Source organism: Mus caroli, chromosome 19 (assembly GCF_900094665.2).
Source record: "Mus caroli chromosome 19, CAROLI_EIJ_v1.1, whole genome shotgun sequence".
NCBI lineage: Eukaryota > Metazoa > Chordata > Mammalia > Rodentia > Muridae > Mus > Mus caroli.
The window spans coordinates 54,940,479-54,962,821 of NC_034588.1; positions in this window are offsets into that span (position 1 = coordinate 54,940,479).

Here is a 22,343-nt window from a genome sequence, read left to right on the forward strand (position 1 = left end):
GGCAGATCTCTGGGAGTTCAAGGCCATCCTGGTCTACCTAGAGAATTCCAGGACAGCTAAGGTTTGTTACACTGAGAAGCCTGTCTCAAAAAAATTCCTATTTCCAGCTTCTTTTGAAACAATCCAGAGATCTGACATTGGGTGTGACACAGTACCTACAGGGAGCTCTCAGTCATGTGACATGTACCACTTCATCCATCCAACTCCTCCTACTTTATGTATCAGGTAATATGAGACTCTCTTGATGAAGGCTCACATTGCCTGCTAGGTGGCTCTACTAGTTAGGGTTTGCTAAAGGAATAGAACCAAGGCAATGTATGTGTATGTACATGTATACACACACACATAGATATGAATCTATTAAGTCATCTTATTTATTTTAAGATAGGAAGACCAACTGATTCCCACTAGAGAGGCTGAGAGCTGGGTAGTTGCTTTGTCCTTGGGGTAAGGTGCCTCAGTAGTCAGAGTAGCACGCAGTAGCAGTTTCATAGTGGGGGAGTTAATTATCTAGCACTTTCCCAGTCTACAAGGTGCAATACCTCAACAGTCCCAATCAGCGGCTATAAATGTGGATGGTCCTTAGGCCGTGGTGGAAGCCTAGAAATAATAGCTGTGCTGTCAATGAAGGAGAGGGAGGGGGAGGAGGAAGAGGAGGAGGAGGAGCCGCCGCCACCGCCGCACAGGTACATAAACTCAGAAGCAGGAGGTAAGGCCAGTAATCACTTGTCTACCATATTCTTTTTATCAGGAGTGCTACTAGAACGTGCTGCCCATTTGGAGTGGGTCTTCCCATATCAGTTAAGTCAGTCAGGATGGTTCTTCTGGTAAGGCTCTTACTTAGGTCCTGCTATTCTGTGTTAAGTTGGCATCAGAACCAACCATAATTGAGGCATGAAGTAGCTGAGTTTGCAACTCCCTCGGTCCAAACCTTGAACAACCCAATGCCTCCTCTCAGTGGTGATAATAAATTTCCAAGGTCTGACTCTTTGCTCCCCCCTCAGACACCTTGCACAGTTCTCTAATTGCCTCAGATCTCCATCCTATGAACCATTCGAGACAACTGCATTCATTTTACAAGTAAGAACTACGCTGCTCATGTGGAAACAAAGTAGCTAGCGCAGTAAATACACAGCGAGTACTGCTCCATGGCAAGGATTTTACTCAATACTGAACATGCAAAGACAGACCTTAGCCTTGCACTTACAGAGCTTTGGTGAAGCCCAGCAACTGCAGAGCATAGATTCCCGTGAAGTCAGAAGCACAGAAGCTAATGCGGATTGCACTGGTGCCTTCCAGGTTTTTGCACCATATTCACCAGGAGAAAGTCTATTTCCTCCTTTGCACCTTTCTTCTCTCATACCTTTGTCCTCTCTCCCTTTTCTGGTTGAGTGAGCCAAGGATCACTCACACAAGGGGCCCGCCACGAGGCTCCACTCTGTAATTTGCTGCAAAGCACCATTCGCAGCATATTATGTTTCGATCAATTTTAAGTTGAGCCTCATTAAGTACGTTTATATGGTTATGTAGCCATCAATACTTTCTACGTCCAGCCTTTGATCATCTCTCCCGCTCTTCTCCAGGTAACAACCCTCTACCCAGCATCCTGTCCCAAAAGGCCACCCATAGTCTAACATATATCAGAATGTTCTTCCTTCTAAGACTAAGACTGTGTGTATGTGCCATCTTTCCTCCAGACTTGGCTCACCCTTGGCTACTCTGGATAATACTGCTAGGTATGTAAGAACAGCATCAGTTCAAACAGAAATCTTCCTGTTTACCTGATTTGACAACACAAGTGACAGATACAGGTGGACCATGAGCTGGACGTCGGCAAGCGGTGGAGAAAGCTCTCTAACAAAGTCAAACTGGGGGTTGGGGATTTAGCTTTAGTAGAGCACTTGCCTAGCAAGTGCAAGGCCCTGGGTTCGGTCCTCAGCTCTGGAAAAAAAAAAAGACAAAATAACAAAGTCAAACTGACCTGCAAGCTTGAGTAGAAAGGAGCTGAAGAGGCGGAAGGGAGTTTGCATTCTTTATCTAGTGATCCTGGGTGATGGGACTCCTACCAGCAACCGAGCCACTAAGATACTAGAACTGCTGTGAGCCTATTTATCAGCATGATGACTACAGATGAGAGCCATAACTCAGTTGAATTCTATGACAAGTTTTTCACCAATCCTTCCTTCAATATGTATGTGTTAAGTATATTCTATTCCCAAACCTTATTAAATATAAAAAGTACCATGGTCATTTATCTGCTCCATTCAGTGCCATGAACCAGGTACGGTGCTAGGTGCCAAAAACAGAAATCCTTCATTACTTTAACTTTAGTGTTCTCCAAAAATCACTTGTAAATACTGATCATTTTCCTGTGTGTTGTTCTCCATGAAAGCCAAAGACTCTCTCAATAGCGAACACACTTATCTCTAGGCACCTGGGCTGCAGTAAGGGGATTATTAATCCCTCCTTTGGTTCCTGATGCAATACCAGCATGGAATTCTTAGTTTCTACCTTGAAAAGTGAATCTCACTCCCACCAGAGTCTACAGGTGCCACATGGCGATCCTGACACCTTGTTGAGAAATTTGATGATTCTTTGAGGGAGAAAACAGAGGAGGCCTTTGCAGTCAAAATCATTTGTAGAAGACCCAATATTACAAAAAAAAAAAAAATGCCTAGTGACAGATGGATTACAAAGGCCTGAGTCCGAGGTAAAGGTGGTGTCAGACTACAACAATCAGGAGAATGCTTTCCTGAATACAGACTGCACTGAGCGGGAGTGACATGAATCACCGTTACACCGAGTGTTACAGAATAATGTTTCACCTCACGGATATCTCAAGTGTCTTGAAGGTAGCAACCATTTCTTCATCACGTCTGAATAGCTCTCAGCATCAAGACTGGGTAACTCCCAGTGTAGTGCACACCAGACACAAATGTGATAAAACCGATCTTCAATTAAAAAAAAATAATGTTTGGACAAACAAGTAAGTGTGATTCACAGAAAACAATTTGGAAGGAACCAAAAAACCAAATTCTATTTGTTTAACAGGGACACACTCTTGTGCTAGAGAGGGTAGGCATCGAAGTAAATATCTTAATGCCAAAACTGACCCGAGTTCAATCTCTGGAACCCATGTGTCAGAAGAGAATTAACACTGTCAAGTTGTCCCCTGACCTCCACGTGTTTATAATCAGTAACAGGCACATGCATCGCACACACATACACATGCCACACACACAACACATACCCATCACATGTGCATGCACACACAACCACACACACACAGAAATTCACACACACACATGAAAAAGAAAACAAGATGCAGAGGAAAGGGGGAGAAGTTTTAACTTACGTTTAAAGGTTTTATTTCCTTTGTTTCAGAGATTAAGCATGAATTAAACAAAACACAACAAAAAATAAGGCCTTAAAAATACCTGAAATTGGGGGCTGGCAAGATGGCTCAGTGGTTAAGAGTGCTGACTGCTCTTCCGAAGGTCCCGAGTTCAAATCCCAGCAACCACATGGTGGCTCACAACCATCCGTAACGAAATCTGATGCCCTCTTCTGGAGTATCTGAGGACAGCTACAGTGTACTTACATATAATAAATAAATAAATCTTTAAAAAATATATCTGAAATTAAAAATTTGAAACATCTTCATTTAGAACAACCTTTTAAATACATGTTCACGTATGTATGCAATATACATGGACACACGTTGCATAGTTCAGACTAGTCTCACTGATGACACTCCTGCCTCAGACTCCTAAGTGTTGGGGCTGGAGACAAACATCTTCATGTCTAGCTCTAAAAAGAGGTTTGAGAGCCCATCTTTTTCTGGAAAAAAAAAACACTCTTTGCAGGAGCTGGATCACGTTGTTGCTTCACTGGTCTTACTGGGAGTTAAAGAAAATTCAGAATTTTTTCCTTTCTGCAGATTCAGGGTGAACGTCACCCTGATGCTTCCTGGTTCTCCTTGTTGTTTTGGGTTGACTTTTAGCCACATCTGACCAGAAGAACACTTATTACAAAGAAACTTACAAGTTAGGTAGGCTCTTAGTGAACTAGAAAAAATAAGGGCAGACTCTAAAATGTCAGAGAAGACTGGGAAAGACAGGAGGAAGATTTTGCAAATCCCTTAGTTGTTCCCCAAATGCCATAACCCACAAGGTCACTTTGGCTAACACTGTGTAACTTAAGACATTGTTGCAGGAGAGGCTGAGGTGTCCACGCTCTCCTGTCTTCTCAGGAGTTGACTTGGAAGCTGTTGTGTGACATAACTTTTCCTGATGAGATACAGCACACCCCAGAAAGGAATCCCCACCACAGACAAAAATGTAGCAATCTCCGTAGTCCAACTTGGTGAACCGATGAGTTTTATTGGAGTTACTTACAGGAGCAGAAATGACTAACAGACCGCTGCATCACTGAAACCCATCCCATCATGGGTGACAACTCAGAAAGCTGGGAACCTGGAGCATGCTGCACAGTCCTGGGGCAGCTCAACAATGGGTTGGATCGCATCCTTCCCAGTTGTAAATTGTTCTAAACTCCGTGCAGGCTGGTCAGTTGTTTTAAACCTCTTCCAGGCAGGTCAGTCGATTTCTGTTTCAGTCTTCCTCCTACCTGGGCACTTGTGAAAGCCAAGCTCAGCTTTTATTGTTCACCCTGGCAGAGAGGAGCCTAGTGAATCTGGTTGGTTTCAGGGACTTCCTGAAGCTGTTCTCAGTTGTTTACTTTCCTGTTTAAGAAATGTCCCTGCAGGATGGAATGTTTCAATCTAAGAGGAAACTGTTAAACAACATTCCACCTGTTTGCTCTTCTGTTCTTCCTCCCCCACATTCTGCAGGAATCCCTGAGCTTTGCAGGGGGTGACTATAAATGCCACCTATGGTTCATAAATAGACTACCATGGCCCCACAACAGTTACTGTTCATCAGAGCTTTGGTTGGCTGTAAGTTGAGGCAACAATCACTGTGATATATGACACATCACATGTTTAGAAGGCAGTTTGATGGCCACATTACATCCATCTAGAAAAACCGTACAAGTTGTTTCCCTATTGGGGCCTGTCTTGGTTAGGATTTTACTGCTGTGAACAGACAGCATGACCAAGGCAACTCTTATAAGAACAACATTTTATTGGGGCTGGCTTACAGGTTCAGAGGTTCAGTCCATTATCATCAAGGTGGGAACATGGCAGCGTCCAGGCAGGCATGGTGCAGGAGAAGCTGAGAGTTCTACATTTTCATTTGAAGGCTGCTAAGAGAAGACTGAATTCCAGGCAGCTAGGATGAGAGTATTAAAGCCCACACCCACAGTGGCACACCTACTTCAACAAGGCCACACCTACTCCATCAGGGCCACACCTGAAAATGGTGCCACTCCCTGGGCTAGACATACTCAAGCTACCCATTCCATTCCCTGGCTCCCACAGGTTTGTTTAAACATATGAGTCTATGGGGTGGGGGCATACCTAAACATAGCATAATACAAAATACACTTAGTCCAACTTCAAAAGTCCCCATAGTCTATAACAGTCTCAGCAATGTTGAAAGTCCAAAGTTCAAAGTCTCTTCTGAGATTCATCCAATCACTTAACTGTATTCCCCAAGGCTAGACAGGAAACCAGCTGGGAAAACTCCAAACTCTGCATCTCCATGTTTGATGTCAAAGCACTCCAGATCTCCAACTCCTTTTTCATCTTCATTGACTGCAACAAAGTTCTTTCTCCTAGGCTGGTTCCACTCCCTGTTAGCAGTGTTCCTCAGCAGATAGCCCACAGCTCTGTTGAACAAATTAGGGTCTCCAAGGCAACTTCAACTTCACAGCTTCTTGTTCCAATGTCTGGGGTCCACACATGATCTGGGCTCCTCCAAAGGGCTTGGTTCACATCTCCAGCTCTGCCCACTGTAGCACTCTAGGCTCTGGTTGACTCCACTCTATTGCTGCTGCCATTCTAGGTGGTCATTCATGATACTGGCATCTCCAGTACACTGGTATCCTCCACTGCAACTAGGCTTCACTAGTAGCCTCTCATAGGCTCTCTTCATGGTGCCAAGCTTCAACTTCTTTGCATGATCCCTTCAGTCCTGAGTTGTCAACTGCAACTGAGGCTGTACCTTCACCAATGGCCTTCCATGGCCTCTCACAGTGCCAGGCCTCAGCTGTTCTTCATGAATCCTTCATGCCTTCAAAACTAGTACCATCTGGGTGACTCTTATACATTACCAAGTACAGCAGCAGCACGAGGTACAACCTTGGCTATCTTTGGAACACAGCTTCTTTGTACTCTCAGAAAACACTTCCCAGAGTTCACTTCCCAGATTAAGTCTCTTCTTAATCACTGCTAATTTCTTAGCTCCAGCTAACCAGCATCAGTTGTCCCAGTAGTCTCATTCTCCTCTTGATTATAAAGCAGAGCCAAATGGGTGAAGCTGCTGAGTTCTGTTGCTTTCTGGGGCTAAACATGGCCCCCTGGTCCTATTATATTATCACCAGCTCTCTGTTTTCAATGAATGTATTCTCTGCTTAAGCTTGGTCATCCTGGAACTTGCTCTGTAGACTGACTTTGAACTCAGAGATCTGAATGCCAGTCTCCTAAGCACTGGGATTAAAGGAGTGATCCATCACACCTGTATTTAAGTTTTTCTCTTCTTGGAACTTGCTTTGTACCAGGCTGGCCTTGAACTCAGAGTTCTGTTTGCCTTTTCATCCTGGGATTAAAGGCTCGTATTACCAAGCCTGGACCTAAATTTAACTGGGTAGGATATTTCCCAAAGGTCACCATCCCCTAAAATTCAACTTAATATCCTTGAACACAGGATTCAGCTTCATTTCACTTCCTGGTGCCTCTTTAATACTAGAACTACATATTTTATATTTTTCCATTCTAAGCTTGCTATACTTGTTCAAAATGCTCTTTGAGGACTTAACCAAAGAACCTGGGTTTTTTTTTGAGACTCCCTTTATCAATACAATTAATATAAATCTCTTTACCTTAGCCTCAGGTAGACTCTTCAGATAAGGGCAACAAGCAGCAACATTCTTTACTAAAATATCACAAAAACAGTCTCTAGGCCACATACTGAAATTCTTCCCCACTGAAACCACTTGAGCCAGATCTTCACAGCTTAAATCACTCTCAGCAACCATGTCTTCCATATTCCTACTTGGATAGCCCATTAAGCCCCACTTAAAGCAATTCATTGCTTTCCAAATCCAAAGTCCCCAAATCCACATTATTCCAAACAAAAACATGGTCAGGCCTTTCACAGCAATATCCCAGTCCCTGGTACCAACTTCTGTCTTAGGGTTTTAATGCTATGAACAGATACCATGACCAAGGCAACTCTTATAAGAAAAACATTTAATTGGGCTGGCTTACCGGTTCACAGAGGTTCAGTCCATTATTATCAAGGTGGGAGCATGGCAACATCTAGGCAGGCATAGTGCAGGCAGAACTGAGAGTTCTACATCTTCATTTGAAGGCAACTAGGAGAAGACTGGCTCTCAGGCAGCTAGGATGAGAGTATTAAAGCCCAAGTCCACAGTGGCACACCTACTCCAACAAGTGCACACCTCCAAATATCGCCACTGCCTGGGCTAGGCATACTCAAACCACCACAGGGTTTATGACCTGCCAGCTATAGCTTCTTTTCTTGGCATATGGTAGCAGATGTGAACTCTCTTTTGTGGTGTAGGTCTTGAATCCAGTTGGAAAACTGTTGGTCTTTCTCATAGTAGCCGAGCCACTGTTGTACAAACACTTGTGCAAGTGACAGTTCTTCACTAGTAGCCTGCATGGTGTTTGTTTGTTTGTTTGTTTGTTTTGGCACTGTGAAAGCCAGCCAGCAGGGTGGGAGCTACTCATTCATTCTTAGCTTAATTTCTCCATGCCCTATAGTCAAAGCATGCACATGAGGTGTCTCCATGAAAATGAGGGTCTTATCCTCTAGTCCTGGCATACAGCTAACAGCATAATGAAATAGCTTTAATGATTTGTGGAGCCTCAGGGGCTTCCTTAGCCAATCACTCACAGGAAAGTTGCCCACTCCTAGCACTGGGTGTTTTATTCAATAACTTTATGGCTTCTGGGAGTGTCCTTTCTTTTTCACCTGTATAGGACTTCTTTTGGATTTAAATGCTTTAACTGCTCTTTAACAACATGCCTTTCCTTCTCATTAGTCCAGTCCCAGCTGGGTTGTAAGGTAGATTGAAGTACCATTGTTGTTCCTGGCTGTCTCTCCAATGGCTTTCCAAATGTGCAAAGCAGAAGTTAGCGTTATGTTATGTGTGTAACAAACCTGGAGTTTGGGCTGGACAAGATAACATTCTGAACAAAAGTCGTCTCACAAGTAGTGAGATTACAAAGATAGTGTTGGTGAAACACTCTGACAGTCAATTTAATCTGTTTTGAGCAAGCGTCGGGTGAGTGCAGAGGTTCACAACTAAGATGTTCTAAAGTGTGACGTAAACAAGGTCCAATACAGAAAGGCTCCATCCCTTTGTATCAGTTGCGTTCTCCACAGATCCAGGTTGGGTGCCAAGCATGTGGATAGGAGGTGCTGACTTCATTAGCTCTCTGTAATCCTCAGTCATCCTCACCGAGCCATGATGTTTCCAATCCTGGAGCTCTTCCACACAGTCTCCCTACATTTCTCCAAACTGGATAGACTCAATAGTCTGACTCAGTTTGCTTAGACCTGCTCATAGCCAAAGGTGAATGAGGCTCTGCCCTCTCCTGCTGGACCTAATGGCTCCTTAGGTCAGAATGGTCCATGGTTGTCATGGTGGCTGTAGCTTCTCCAGTCACCATGCTGGGCTGTTGGGGGAACTCCTGGCTGAGTAAACCATCTCCACTGCTAGTATAACCTTTTCCTGGAAAGAAATAAACCCTTCTTACTTTCAGGGGATAAGTATCACTCCTGAGGCAGGCTTGATCATCTTCACCTGTACTGTTTTCTCTTGGGTGTCTTCTGCACACTGCTCCTCAGGTTTTAGAGCCATCCAGTAGACCCTTAGCACACAGCTGGCTTTCTTTCTGTCAGTTTTTTCCTTGGGAACCCCAATGAGACCTAAATCCTGCCACATCTGTCTCTGAGTAACCCAGACATCTTTTTCTCTGCTTTGTCTTTTTATTTTTTTTCTTACCTCCTCTACAGTGCTCTCTCACCTCACAGACTCTTTACATCTTGCTCTAAGTCATTGAGATCTGTCAAAGCCCCTCCTACGTTATAAAGCTCTTGCCCCTCCAAAGGGCTCAGCCAAAGCCACTAAAGCTCCACACCAGACATGAGGGGTCCCTGCTGGATCAACCTTTCCTTTGGCTCCTCTGTGAACACAGTTGTAACTGACCCAGTGAACCAGGTTCAAACACAGCTCCTCTTACTCCTAGTTCCCTCAATAGCACCTGTCCCTCCTCTTTGGTCCTCCAATTCCTGATGTGTATGGGGACTTCAGACAGAGATGACTAAGTGTTCCTCATGGCTTTCATAAGCCAGTCCACCAGAGACCGATTTCGATCACACTGTCTCAGGTCATGTAGCCTTTGCCTTAAGGAGGGATGCGAAGTTACATTACTCAGTTTTTCTGTCTCCACAGCTATCTGATGGATCCTGCCCTGCCACACCCACTCCAGTGAAGTCTGTGTGGCAAGCCCAAAAGCTTGGATGCAGTCCTGAGGCAAAAAAGTTTCATGGAAACTTAGTCTCCTGGAGCCTTGGTATCCTGTAGCACAAATGCTCTAGATTTGTCCTTGCGATAGTCTGTGTTATATTATAGGTAATGCTACTCATTCAGACTAAATGCCTCCAGTGTTGATAGATAGTGAAAGAAATCAGACATTTGCAGTTTACTGGGTAAGAGCTAAAAATCTCAGGGCTAGTTCAACAAAGTAAACTTAGAACAACAAGGAGGGTTGTGGTTTAAGGAGGAACTAGAGTATTACATTATTCATGAAAAGGTTAGCAAGAGCGAACCTGCTGGTGCAAGCTTTTACTAGGCTCAGAGAAATAGCATAATTAGGTATTTACTAAGGGATCCCTGGTGGTGGGTTTAACAATAGACTAGTATTGCACCTGGGCGATTAGCCCTTTCATCTGGCTCCTGTGAATAGCTGATTTTAGATAGGGATGATCATATCTCAGTTGTAAACACTGCCTGGTTCCTTTCAGCTTTTATATATACATTTTCTCTGTTTTGTGTAAAGAGCCATTATGCATCTCAATGTACCTTAGCTGATATATCGCCTAGCTTCCTTGTTTCTCTTCTGTAATGTAAGTTTGATGCTCACTTTGAGAAATTACATTCATAGCCGGGTGGTGGTGGCGCACACCTTTAATCCCTGCACTTGGGAGGTAGAGGCAGGCAGATTTCTGAGTTCGAGGCCAGACTGGTCTACAAAGTGAGTTCCAGGACAGCCAGAGCTATACAGAGAAACCCTGTCTTGAAAAAAATCAAAAGAAAAAGAAAAAAGAAAAGAAAAAAGAAAAAAAGGAGAAATTACATTCAGATACAGCACTCTCTGTGTGTCAGTCTTCTATTTGTCACTTTTTGCCAACTCCTTGCACACCTGAGTACCGAAACCCTGATTCCCCCAAGGCTTGAGGGACCAACTAAGTCCAGTCCAAGGCACTTCCCACCCCACCCCACCTCACCCCCGTGTCTCACAGCCTCATAAGCCAGACTGAAACAGGCTTTTTCATTGCTTGTTTGAAAATCTTACCTAATCTTTTCTAGAAATTCAAGCAATAAGAACTTCCTGATCAAGAAACCCTCGAGTCTTGAACTAGACCATTGTTAAGCCCCAGCTGTAGTTCAGATCACAGATTTTTCCCTCTTTCTCTACTGAGAATCAGGCTTGCGTGTTGTCCTCTATGACTTTTCTCCCTTGTATCCTCTTCCTCACTTCCCTTGTATCCTCTTCTTCATCTTACTTTCCAAATCAGAGGCTAACACAGAAGATGTTAGCTTCATCTCCCTTTCTTGTTCAAACAAGTTCCTACTCGCCCACCATGTTTTGTAGACCAAATACTATTGAGTTTTAGCAATTTTATAGACTTCAACTATACTACCAATAATATTTCCTACCTATCTAGATATTCTATAACTATTTACTGACATGTACCATGCTCACCCACTGGGCCTAAGCACACTGGGCTATGCAATTCTTCTGCATCCTTCCAGTTAATCTTATGACATACGTTCTAACTTTAGCCTTCATATTGTGCTTATATTCCTGGAAATGGTGAAACATTAAGGCGTTAATCATTTTTATCTTATGAGATCAGCTTTTCATTGGGCCTATCGGCATGTTGACAGCAATATAAGGAGTAAGGTTAAGGCCACATTCAACTGGAAAACAGCTTCGCTGGAGAGATGCCCGAAGATCACATTCTAGTCTCAAATTGCTTTTGTAGACCACACCCTGTTTTTCATTTGTGGTCCTCAGTTGGTCCTAAGATCATAGCTATGTCCTCAGAAAAGCAGAACATACAATAGTTAGAAGCAATCCCATACATACACATACTCACAGGCTCTTACTGTCTTTCACACATACTGTCTGTCTGTCTGTCTCTCTCTCTCTCTAACACACACAATCTCCTATACCTCACACAATCTCACACACTCAATCTCCTACACTTCACGTGCAAATTCTCATACACACTCACACATACACTCTTTCACACTTTCATACACACAAACTCACTTTTACATACTCACCCACACAATCTCTCACACACATGCAAACTCATCCACACACATGCTCACACATATGCCCTCTTACACACACACACACACACACACACATACACACACACACTTTTAAATAAAGGGAAGCCACATAGACAGATTCTGCACTAAAAGGTGAATTGTATGCCTCGTGGTGTCCAATAAAGTGCTAATTCACACCTGCAGTCCTAGCCTACTTTTTGAATGTTTCTCATATTTAATGGGCCAAGAAAAGGGCTTCTCTTAGAACAGAATATAAGGTGTGAAAGAGAACTTAGAAATCAAAAGAAATGCTATTCTAGGGGAAGATTTAAAATTTTTATTTATTTTTATTTTGTGCGCTTTTATGAATGCCTGCACATATGTATGGGAACCATAGTCATGCCTGATACCTGTGGAGGCCAAAAGACAGCATCAGGTTCCCTGAAACTGGAGTTACAGACATCTGTGAGCCACCTGCTTCAGATGCTGCCGAACCAAACTAGTTCCTCTGCAGGAGCAACAAGTGCTCTTAATTGCTGAGCCATCTTTCTGTCCCTCTCCTGTGCATTTTTAGGGTTAGGGTTAGGGTTAGGGTTAGGGTTAGGGTTAGGGTTAGGGTTAGGGTTAGGGTTAGGGTTAGGGTTAGGGTTATATTGTTCCCTTTCACAGCCAAGAGAAGTGAGGCTGGAAACGTTAAGCATGGAGCCTTTACATGGCTGTGCGGCCAGGAGGTGGGGCTAAGATCTGAGACCCCGGCAGCTGGGCTCCAAAGTCCCCATCTGTGACAGGAAGCCAAATCACTGAGAGAAAGCTCAATAAATGTCACTCCTATTAAGAAAAAAATATAAATAAGATGGGGTGGACAAATCTGGGAAAAGTTTGAAGGGGGGATAAGGAATGCTTCATCCACTTCTCAGGGAGCCACTGTCAGTGAACTTTCTCAGAGCCCTGCTTACTGTCAAACTGTCTCAGTCAGTTGATTCTGAGGTCTCTTTAAATTCCACATCATAACACTTTCTTCTGTGAGTCTGTCTGCATCATGCTCCGTACAACATTTCCCTGGCTCTTGCTGGGTTTGCAAGCTTTTGGTTTTCCTTCCTTCCTCCCTCAGCCCCCTCTGCTTGTCCTCCATCATCCCTCCATATGTCCGTTCTGCAGTGATCTCATCCATTCTCACGGCTTCTGCGTTCACCTCACTGTGGCTGACTCCCAAGTCTTTATTTAAGCTCTGTCCTCCCTCCAGGCCCAGACCTGCATTCTCAACTGTCTGCTGGGCTCCCTCCTTACCACACACCGGAAACTGGATGTCAACATCTCCACAGTTAAATTCATCACCTCTCATCGTTGCTCATCATCAGGCTCGGTCCTCTCTACCCGATTCCTGTCTGTCGTTTCACCCATGCAGGCACTTATAGAAACCTGGGGATTTAACCTACCATGCTTCCCCAGCTGCCTACTCCTTCCATTGCCACCACGGCATCCTATCAGCCCATTTTTACCTTCTTCCTGGAGGTCTCCCTCCAGTCTGCCCCCATCCCTGTTGTCAGAGTGGGCTTTCTGGCCTAGACCTAGGATCTTGGTTTTCCTACCCCAAAACGCTTAGTGGCTTCCCAGTGCCTGTCTGGCATTTCTAGTTACCTCTTCCATTTCTCAGTTCTACCTGCCCCTATACCGTGCTTTCTGAAAATAGAACTTTCCCGCTTTTCAAATGCTGTTTCCTTGGCTTAACATTCCTTCCCTACCATCTGCCTGTGTCCATCTTTCAACTCAGAGACCCCTTTCTTTACAAAGTCTTCTCACATTTCTGAGACAGAGCTCACCTTTCCCTCCTGTAAATATTTATAGCACGCTGTATATCTCTGCAGGACTTGGGTCATTCTCCACCAGTCTGTATTATATACATTCTGTATTATATACATCCACTTTATAGTCTTCCATATAAGGACCTCATCTTCCAAAGGGTCCATAGCTCTCTTCCCTGCAGCTCAGACTCTACCTTTTCCCCTCACAGAAAAAGTTTGAAGGAAATCAGGCACTTCAGTGACTCCATTTAGGGTTTTGTTAATGCCTGCAAAATAATTGACCGGCACTTTAAAGTGAACAAGGACGACAGCGTGGAGAGCTACCCGTGCTGAAGAGTGTCCCTTCCTCAGAGTCAACAATCTTGTGTAAAGCCTGCCCCTACCAGGGCACCTCACCCCCATGCATGAGGAATCTGAAAGTCTCCTCACTCCTTCCAAAGAACCTGTTGGAGTTTTCAGACAACAACCCTTTGGTCTCCTCTCCCCAATGGGCATGATTCAGGTGTCTCTGGTGAGGGACTATCACTCAAGTTAACCCACTATTTCAAACCCTTGACCTATAAAATATTTTTAAATATAATATTTTATTAATATGTTGATAATTTAATACAATATATTTTAATCATATTCACCTCTTAGTTCCTCCCACATTCACCTCACCCAAACGTCATGTCTTTTATCCATGGCCCATGGAGTCCAGTTTCTGTTGCCCAGATACTCTTGGATAAGGACTTCACCCTCTGGAGCATAGCCAATCTACCAGGCACCAAACACTTAAAGAAAACTGATCCTCTTTCTCCCAGAGGCTGCCAACTGCCCACAGCTCTTCAGTTAGGGCTGGGGGCTCAAAAACCTCTTCCACCTCCACCAGAATATTGACCGACTTGACCTTGTGTAGGTCTTACGTAGGCACGCACAGGAGCCTTGGGACTCCACGTGCAACAGCCCTGCCTCATCCTGAGGACACTGCTTCTCTCTGGCTCCTACACTCTCTCTGCGACTCTAAGGAGACTGTTTTAAAAAGCATTATCCTTGTGTTGCACATGGGGCAGGCTATTTAGGCAAGGTGCAGAAAGTCACTGAGAGCAATCCTAGCTGCTCTTACGATGATTAGTTGAGTATACTAGTGATCCTTAGAAATGATTAAGATAACTTTCTGTGCCACACGCATAACTGGGCTGAGTCAAACACCAGCAATGTGTTACAAAGATGAGTGGAGAGGGGGCTACTCAGTAAAGGTCATTTCTTCTTGCTCTAATAATAGCTAAGAGTCAACTTTAAAAAAAATGTTATTTCCTGCTAGACTTTGTCCTTGGACTAACAACTGATTATGGAATTTTAATTTAATATTACAGCATATGTTGCCTTTCTGAATTTAAAAAGCTATGACTTGCCTCTGAAATATTTTTCAAGTTCTGCAGAAGAATGGTCTCAAAAAAATAAGGTCGACTGGTAGTATTTATAATAAATTTACAATTTCTGAAAAAAAAGAGAATCAATATGTACAATTAATATTGCAGATAAACGTCAGAATGATAAACTTGCACCATATAAACGAACCTTGTTTCACACATAAATGTGCTTTGTGGCAAAGGTTCAAAATCCTTTTTCTTCAACAGTAAGCAGATTGAATGAAATAAAAAATGATGTGCCAGGACTTAAAGGTACAAGTGGTACAGACTTCAAATTATTGATTGCTGACTGTGCTTACAGACATCAAACAATACTTTTTTTTTAGGCATCCGAATAGTTCACTTCAATAGAGACAAGATATATTACAGGAAAATTGAAGATGTGGGGGCTCTTTGATTTCCCGTCATCATTTTAGATTATTAAGGTTTGGGGTCCTTCTATTAAGGTATGTATAAAACAATACAAGTGAAATGAAATCTCATTAACTTCAAATTTTTCTTTCCCAGAACCTTGATTTTAGCTTGAAATGTACCAAGATGTTTAGTCAGAATACAAAGTCACTTTAGGTTAGAAGTGCACATTTGGGTAGAATCCATAGGCTGTGACATGCTTTGATGGAAATCCTAGCAGGACAAAGCGATCTCTCTCTCTCTCTCTCTCTCTCTCTCTCTCTCTCTCTCTCTGCCTGAGACTCAAAATGTATTGATGTATATCAAAGTTTAAGTTCAGATTTATGTGAGAGCCATTTGCTCTAATGGAGTATGAGCTCTTACAGTAGGTCTACTGCTTCCAAATTATTGTTCAATAATGTCTTCCCAAGAGTGATGGTCACATATAGCTTCGAAACTAAGTCCACAGTCTTGCACATAAAATGTTTTTTTCTCTCTCTTTAACTTGGAAATGGAAAGTGGTTCCATGTATTAGAGAAGTCTGTTAGTTGGACCTCTTCCAGTTGCTAGTGACAGAAACCAAACTCAAACCAGTGCAAGCCAAAAAGATAATTTATTGTCTTGGATTATTGGAAAGTTCAAATCAAGCTGGAAACAGGAGTTCAGGTGATGTCACTGGGAATCTGTCTGTTTCTCTCCATCTCTAGGCTGTACATCTTATGTGATGGATCCGTTCCCAAAATGTCTCTAACCATTTGGAGGACCCCTGAAAGTCAAGATGCAGACTTGGGAAGGCTTTTTTCTCCCAGCTATTCCCAACAAGAACTAACTGGCTAAAATATCCATGCAACAGTTTTTATACTGGTGCCTGTGTTTGGATGCAGAAACCACATGCCCACAGTGTGGTCGTTGGTGCTGCAGTCTATCTGTTTTGTTTCCTTTCATGGCTCTTCACTTAGGACTTCACAAGGTAGCCGTCCATTTGTGTCTGTTTGTCTGCCTGCCGGTCTCTACCTGCTGCCCCCAGTCCATCAAGTTCAAAACTGAATATCCATTTTTCCAGCCTCAATGGTCCCCAGTGAGGTGGAATTTTCTGATGTGTCTGCGTCCAATTTTATGGGGACTGGATTATGATCTCTTGTTTAACAGTGTGAACACAACTGGATGAAGGAAATACGTCCCAAAGTAGGAGTTCTCTCAAGCCCAAACAAGAAACAGATAGATACCATCTAAGCATAGAAAGCACTGTGTGAAGTCAGGATTGGTTACTTCGTGTCATTTTCTGGGAACTCAGATTTCTGACTGAGCTAAGAGACACAAAGCCAGCTGAGATGAGCAGAAACTTGCCAGGAGCATTCATGAAGGGTGAGAAGCCTTGTTTCCTTTCATGCTGTGGCATGGGACCCCTCCTCACCTCTGCTACCATAGGGCTCAATTGCTGGGAACAGAGACACAGGGCAGTAATCAGTCCAGTAAAGCAGCAGCAGGGCCAACAGTATGGGTTTCTCAGAGGATGGAATCTGAGCTTCAGAGAGGGAGGGCAGTACCAGGAAGAACAGTGTTTCAGGCAGAGGCAACAGTAACAAGACTGGGAGGAGGCAGCCAACCCTTTAAGAGCTCTGGCCAAACTTCTGAGGCCAGCACAAGAGGGAGGATTGAAGCAATTATTGAGAAAATTGTCTCAATCTTTCCTTTTCTCTTGGCTGTGGAAATCTGGTCATTTTTGTCAGAGAAGAAAGTCTTGATTCCAGAGACCACACAAGGTTAAGTGATGGAAATGTTATTTATTTGGTTTTTAGCCAGGAGAGAGACAAACCACAGCACCTGAGTTCAACAGGGTGAGAGCAGATTTTATAAGAGAAGAAGTGTAACAATCTGCATCTCTTTCCCTCTCTCTGTGACTCACATGGAACCCACTCCCTCATGTTCCCCTTCCTTGTTTTTTGAGTGGGAGGGAGAAATTTTATTTGAGCCAATCTATTGACCAGGAACTGTAAGTACAGATGTATTTACTGCCCTATGAGAACCTAAGAAATGCTTGTAGTAAGATCATAGTAATTATTCAAATAATATTTTGAGAATCTACTAAGACCCAAATCAGAATCAAGTACAGTTCCAGGAATCGGCTCTTTTGCCCTTTTCCCATTAAGCCATCTCCCCCAAATTGTCTGTGCAGATTCTTAGCATTTAACACTTCCTTTTAAGATTAAATAACATTAAAATTTTTGCCTTGCAAGGCAAAAATTATGAGCTTGTGTAAAACTAAGACCGGTAGAGAGAGATGTCTGCAGAAATTTGAAGCTCACAAAATGAAGAATTAGATAGACACTGAGTTTTATAATCATCATTTATGAACTATTCAATTCTGGAAATGTTTCTTCGTGTCCTTAAGTCTCAGTTTTAAAATTAAGGTAGAACAGTATAGGGTGTGCTCGCGTGTGTGTGCGCATGTATGTGCGTGTGTGCGTGTGTGTATGTGTGTGTGTCAGTGCCCAACAAATCACAGTATCTTGAAAGTAATAGAATTCCCTTCAGTGTTGGTGTCAAGTCACGAAGCACACCATACACCTAAAGTGGCACCATCTACCTAATCTGTGTTTCCAGCCCCACCCACACGCCCCAGGCTCCTCCCTCCCGTGCCCCGCCCCCAGCACCCCACCACCTTGCCACTCGGAAAGCCATTGTAGCTGTTCCTCTCTGTTGCTGTGATAAACACTCTGATCAAAAGCCAGCTGAAGAGAAAAGGTTTATTCTAGTTTACAGTTCCAGAGGGATAGACTCTGTCATGGTGGGAAAGTCATAGCCTGGCAGCAGGAGCGGGAAGCGGAGGGACTGCATTTCTTAATTACACAGGAAGTAGGGAGAGTGAGAGCAGTAAGTGAAACCAGGCTGTAACCCCTCCCCAGTACCCCTCCCCCCGCAATGCCCACCCCCAGTGAGGAACTTCTTCCACTAAGGTTCCATCTCCCTAAAGTTCTATGAGCCCCACGCTATAAACAGCTTGACTAACTGGGGACGTATTGTTCAAGTACATGAACTTAAAGACAACATTTCTCATTCAAACGATCACTAAAGTGCTGACATTAATATAGTTTGAAAGAAAAAGTCATGGCAATGATCCACGTTGGAAACCACCAAGGAAATGACCTTAGCGTTTTAACCCTCCTGTTACTGGCTAACATTGGTGTTACATTAGTGCCACTTCCTAGAAAACCCTGAATATCTAACATCCTAAGTGTTTGACAGTAATAAAGAATGGAGGAAAATACAAGATGATACACCATTGAGCCCAAGACATGGCACAGCCATTCCCTTACTCAAGGGTAGATTTTCCTCTACCCTGCCCCCATAATGTATGTCTGTGCTCCATCATTAAGTTTCCCAGCTTGCCTTTTTTTTTTCCCTTCAGATCACATTTTGTATTCTGTTTTCCTCTGCTTGCTTCTCTTCATTATAAATATACATAAGAGTACCACATGGTTTGGTCAGTATTAGGTTGTCTTGAAATCTCTTCGGCCAGGGGTATTAGTCCAGAACTCTTCAATTTTGCATATTCACAGGACAAGTGCACAAAGCAGCCATGTACTGAGTTCAACCACTTCTTTACTTCAAAGACCCAAAGTCTTCCACACTCCTCTAAACAACAGCATGCCCAGGCCTGTCACAGCAATACCCCACTCCTGGTACCAACTTCTATCTAGTTAGGGTTAATATTGCAGTGACAGATAACCATGTCTAAAGCAGCTTATAAACTAAGGCATTTAATTGGGGCTTTGCTTACAGTTTCAGAGGGTGAGTCTATGACCATCCTAACAGGAAGCATGTTGGCAGACAGGTGGGAAGGCCTGACATTGGAGAGCTCATATCTGATCCAAAAGATGGAGGCATAAAGAAATTGAGACAGGACTTTTTTTTTTTTTTTTTAAACCTTAACCCCGCTCCTCCCAGTGACACACCTACTCCAACAAGGCCAGACTTCCTAATCCTTCCTAAATAGTTCTACCAACTAGGGACCAAGCATTCAGATATATGAGCCTATGTGAGCCTTTCTCATTCAAACCACCACAGTGGGCAGAACTTGAATGTCTGAGCCTTCTACCTCCACCTTCTGGGTCCTGGGATTATAGACATATACCACCACAGCCAGCTTTTGTGATAGTAGAGATGGAGTCTAGGGCTCTGTGCATGCTAGGAAAGCTACTGGCTGAGCTATGTTCTCCATCTCCAGAACACCTGCTATCTTAAAACAGATTTCACATACATCATGTTACCTTGCACTGCAGTGATGTGTCTCTGTATCATGTGAGTTGCAGTACATGTGCTGCTGAAGCAAGCGCTTTATTAAAAATTATTTCTTGTAATTTTTGAGAGTATAATTGTATCGTTTACTTCTTCCCTTTTCCCTCTCCAAACCCTCCCACCCACATTCCTCTTGTTGGTCTTTTTCAAATTCATGATCTCTTTTTAACTTATTGCTGCTATATACATATATGTATGTATGTATATATATGTATATCTATGTATGTGAGATTGTATGAGATTGTATTTAACATTCCTGGGAGACACAATCTCACAGCAAACCCCCTGTGAGTTTCCTCAATGATCTGTGAATTCCAGGTGTGACAATGCTTTGTAGATGGATCCACTGGGACTGGGTTCCATTGCTCTGCATGTTGATGGGTCATGATATTCTGTAACGATCTCTATCTGTTACAAACAAGTTGCCTTGATTTGGGGAGAGATCTACACTTCTCTGAGCACCATGTCACTGTGCTGAAGTTAAACATTTGCCTTGAATTATAGAATAGATAGAAAATAGGCACCTTACTATAGAATGGATAACATCTGTGGTTTAAAAAGTAGTATAAATAAGCTGGGCGTGGTGGTGCACGCCTTTAATCCCAGCACTTAGGAGGCAGAGGCAGGCGGATTTCTGAGTTTGAGGCGAGCCTGGTCTACAAAGTGAGTTCCAGGACAGCCAGGGCTATACAGAGAAACTCTGTCTTGAAAAAAAACAAACAAACAAAACAAACAAACAAAAAAAGTAGCATAAATATTCCATTTATATCACATTTAAAAGGATAGATGATTTAGTATTGCATTTCTTTAAAATATATCCCTGCCTGTTGAGATCTTGATTTTCAAACTGATTTATTAAAAAGGAGAAAAATGTTATTCAAAAGAAGACTTTATGTGGAAACTGAAGTCATGTCAGAATTTCTGGCCATCTGACTAGAATAGTATAGTGACTAGGCTTTACCGTACCTTATTTTTCTAGTTAAATATTTTAATAGGTTTTTAAATATATTTCATTTGATATACAAGAAACACGGTGTGATTGTTTAATTTTTCTTATATTATTAATAATAATTCCATTCATTTACATCTCAAATGATAACCACTTCCTGGTTAACCCTCCACCAATCCCCCATCTCATGATAGCCCACTTCCCCGTTACCCCTGCACCACCCCTCCCATCCTACATCTGCCCTTCCCCCTCTGTTTTGTCTGTATGAGAAGAATGTTCCCCCACCCACTCACACTCTCCTGCCTCACTGCTTCAGCATTCCCCCTACTCTGGGGCATCAAACCTCCCTGGGAACAAGGGCCTCTCCTCCCGTTGCTACAGGGCAAGGCCATTCTCTGCTACATATGTATCTGGAGCCAAAGATCCCTTTTGGTACACTTCTTGCTTGGTGATCTGTCTCTGGGAGAACTGGGTAGTCAGGCCAGCCTATGTTGTTCTTCCAGTGAGATTGCAATCCGCCTCTGCTCCTCCAGTCCTTCTGTCAGCTCCCCCACCAGGTTCCCTGAGTTCAGCCTGATGGCTGGCTCCAAGTATCTGCCTTGCTTTGGTCAGTTGCTGGCTGGACCTCCCCAGGAACTGCCACACATGGTCCCTGTCTGCAAGTGTCTCTTGACCATGGCAACAGTGTTGAGTTTGGTGTCTGCAGACATGGTGTATATGTGATTGTTTAAAAATATCATTAAAACTAAATGTTTGAGAGGGAGTATTTCATTCACTGTCACATGGAGATAGATCACATGACTGTCTCCACTTACTCACCATTTAAATTTACTTCCAGCTGTATATATATATGCGTCCCAATAGGTGTGCTTGTGGGGAGCGGGTGTGGCAGCAGTCCCAAAGGCACCAGGGAAGAGAAAAATGAAAATAAGCTAGTTCAGAGTTCTCCTAGGGACAGAAGGAAAATGGGAGACGTCCTGTTTCCTCTCTGGCTCCTATGGAGATATTCTTAGCTCTGGTTAGGATACCTGGGTCCCTTTGAGACACCAAGTTCTATTCTCTGCCTGTCTATTATCTGTTTTTGGTGTACCAAATTGTCCTTATGTCTGTCAATTCGTGTTTGTTTTTGTTTTGTTGTTTTAAAGGCAAATATAAAGTTGCCAGGAAGCAGGCACAAAGTAATGATAAGGTTCCTGATTTTGGGACAAGTTAAGGTTCATGGTTTTGGAACGAGTTAAGGAATGGTTTTGGGACAAGTTGCACCAAACACCATGGGGAATTGAGGTTTGCAGAGGAACAAGGGTTTTACCAAAAGGGGTTTTGCTAGTCTGGAAGTTAGTGAGAAATTGCATAGAAGATAGAGAAAGATGTGGCACAGAACTCTAGAGAGTCAATGAGGCGCTGAATCAGGTGAGAGAGGAGCGCTCTCAATTGGTTTGGGAGAGAGGGTCTGTTTGTGTTTCCTCAGGATCATCGACAACAGCTGCAGGTCCCGGAGTGGCTGACCAGAGCAATTCAGGGCAGGTGGAGCTGTGAGGACTTGGATGTTCCTGTGGCTGGAGGTGCTCCAGCTAGTGAGAACTGAAGAGCTATGTTGGGGCTGTGTTCCTGAAACCCATGTCATTGACGCATTCAAGTGTTTGCTCAATTCTTTACATCTAATGCTTTACTACAATTGCCTTTTTTCTATGNTGCTTCAGCTAAAGGGATTGTTGTATTTTCAGATGATTCAAAATATTTCACAGATGAGTGATTGTGTTCAGCTGTATCTAC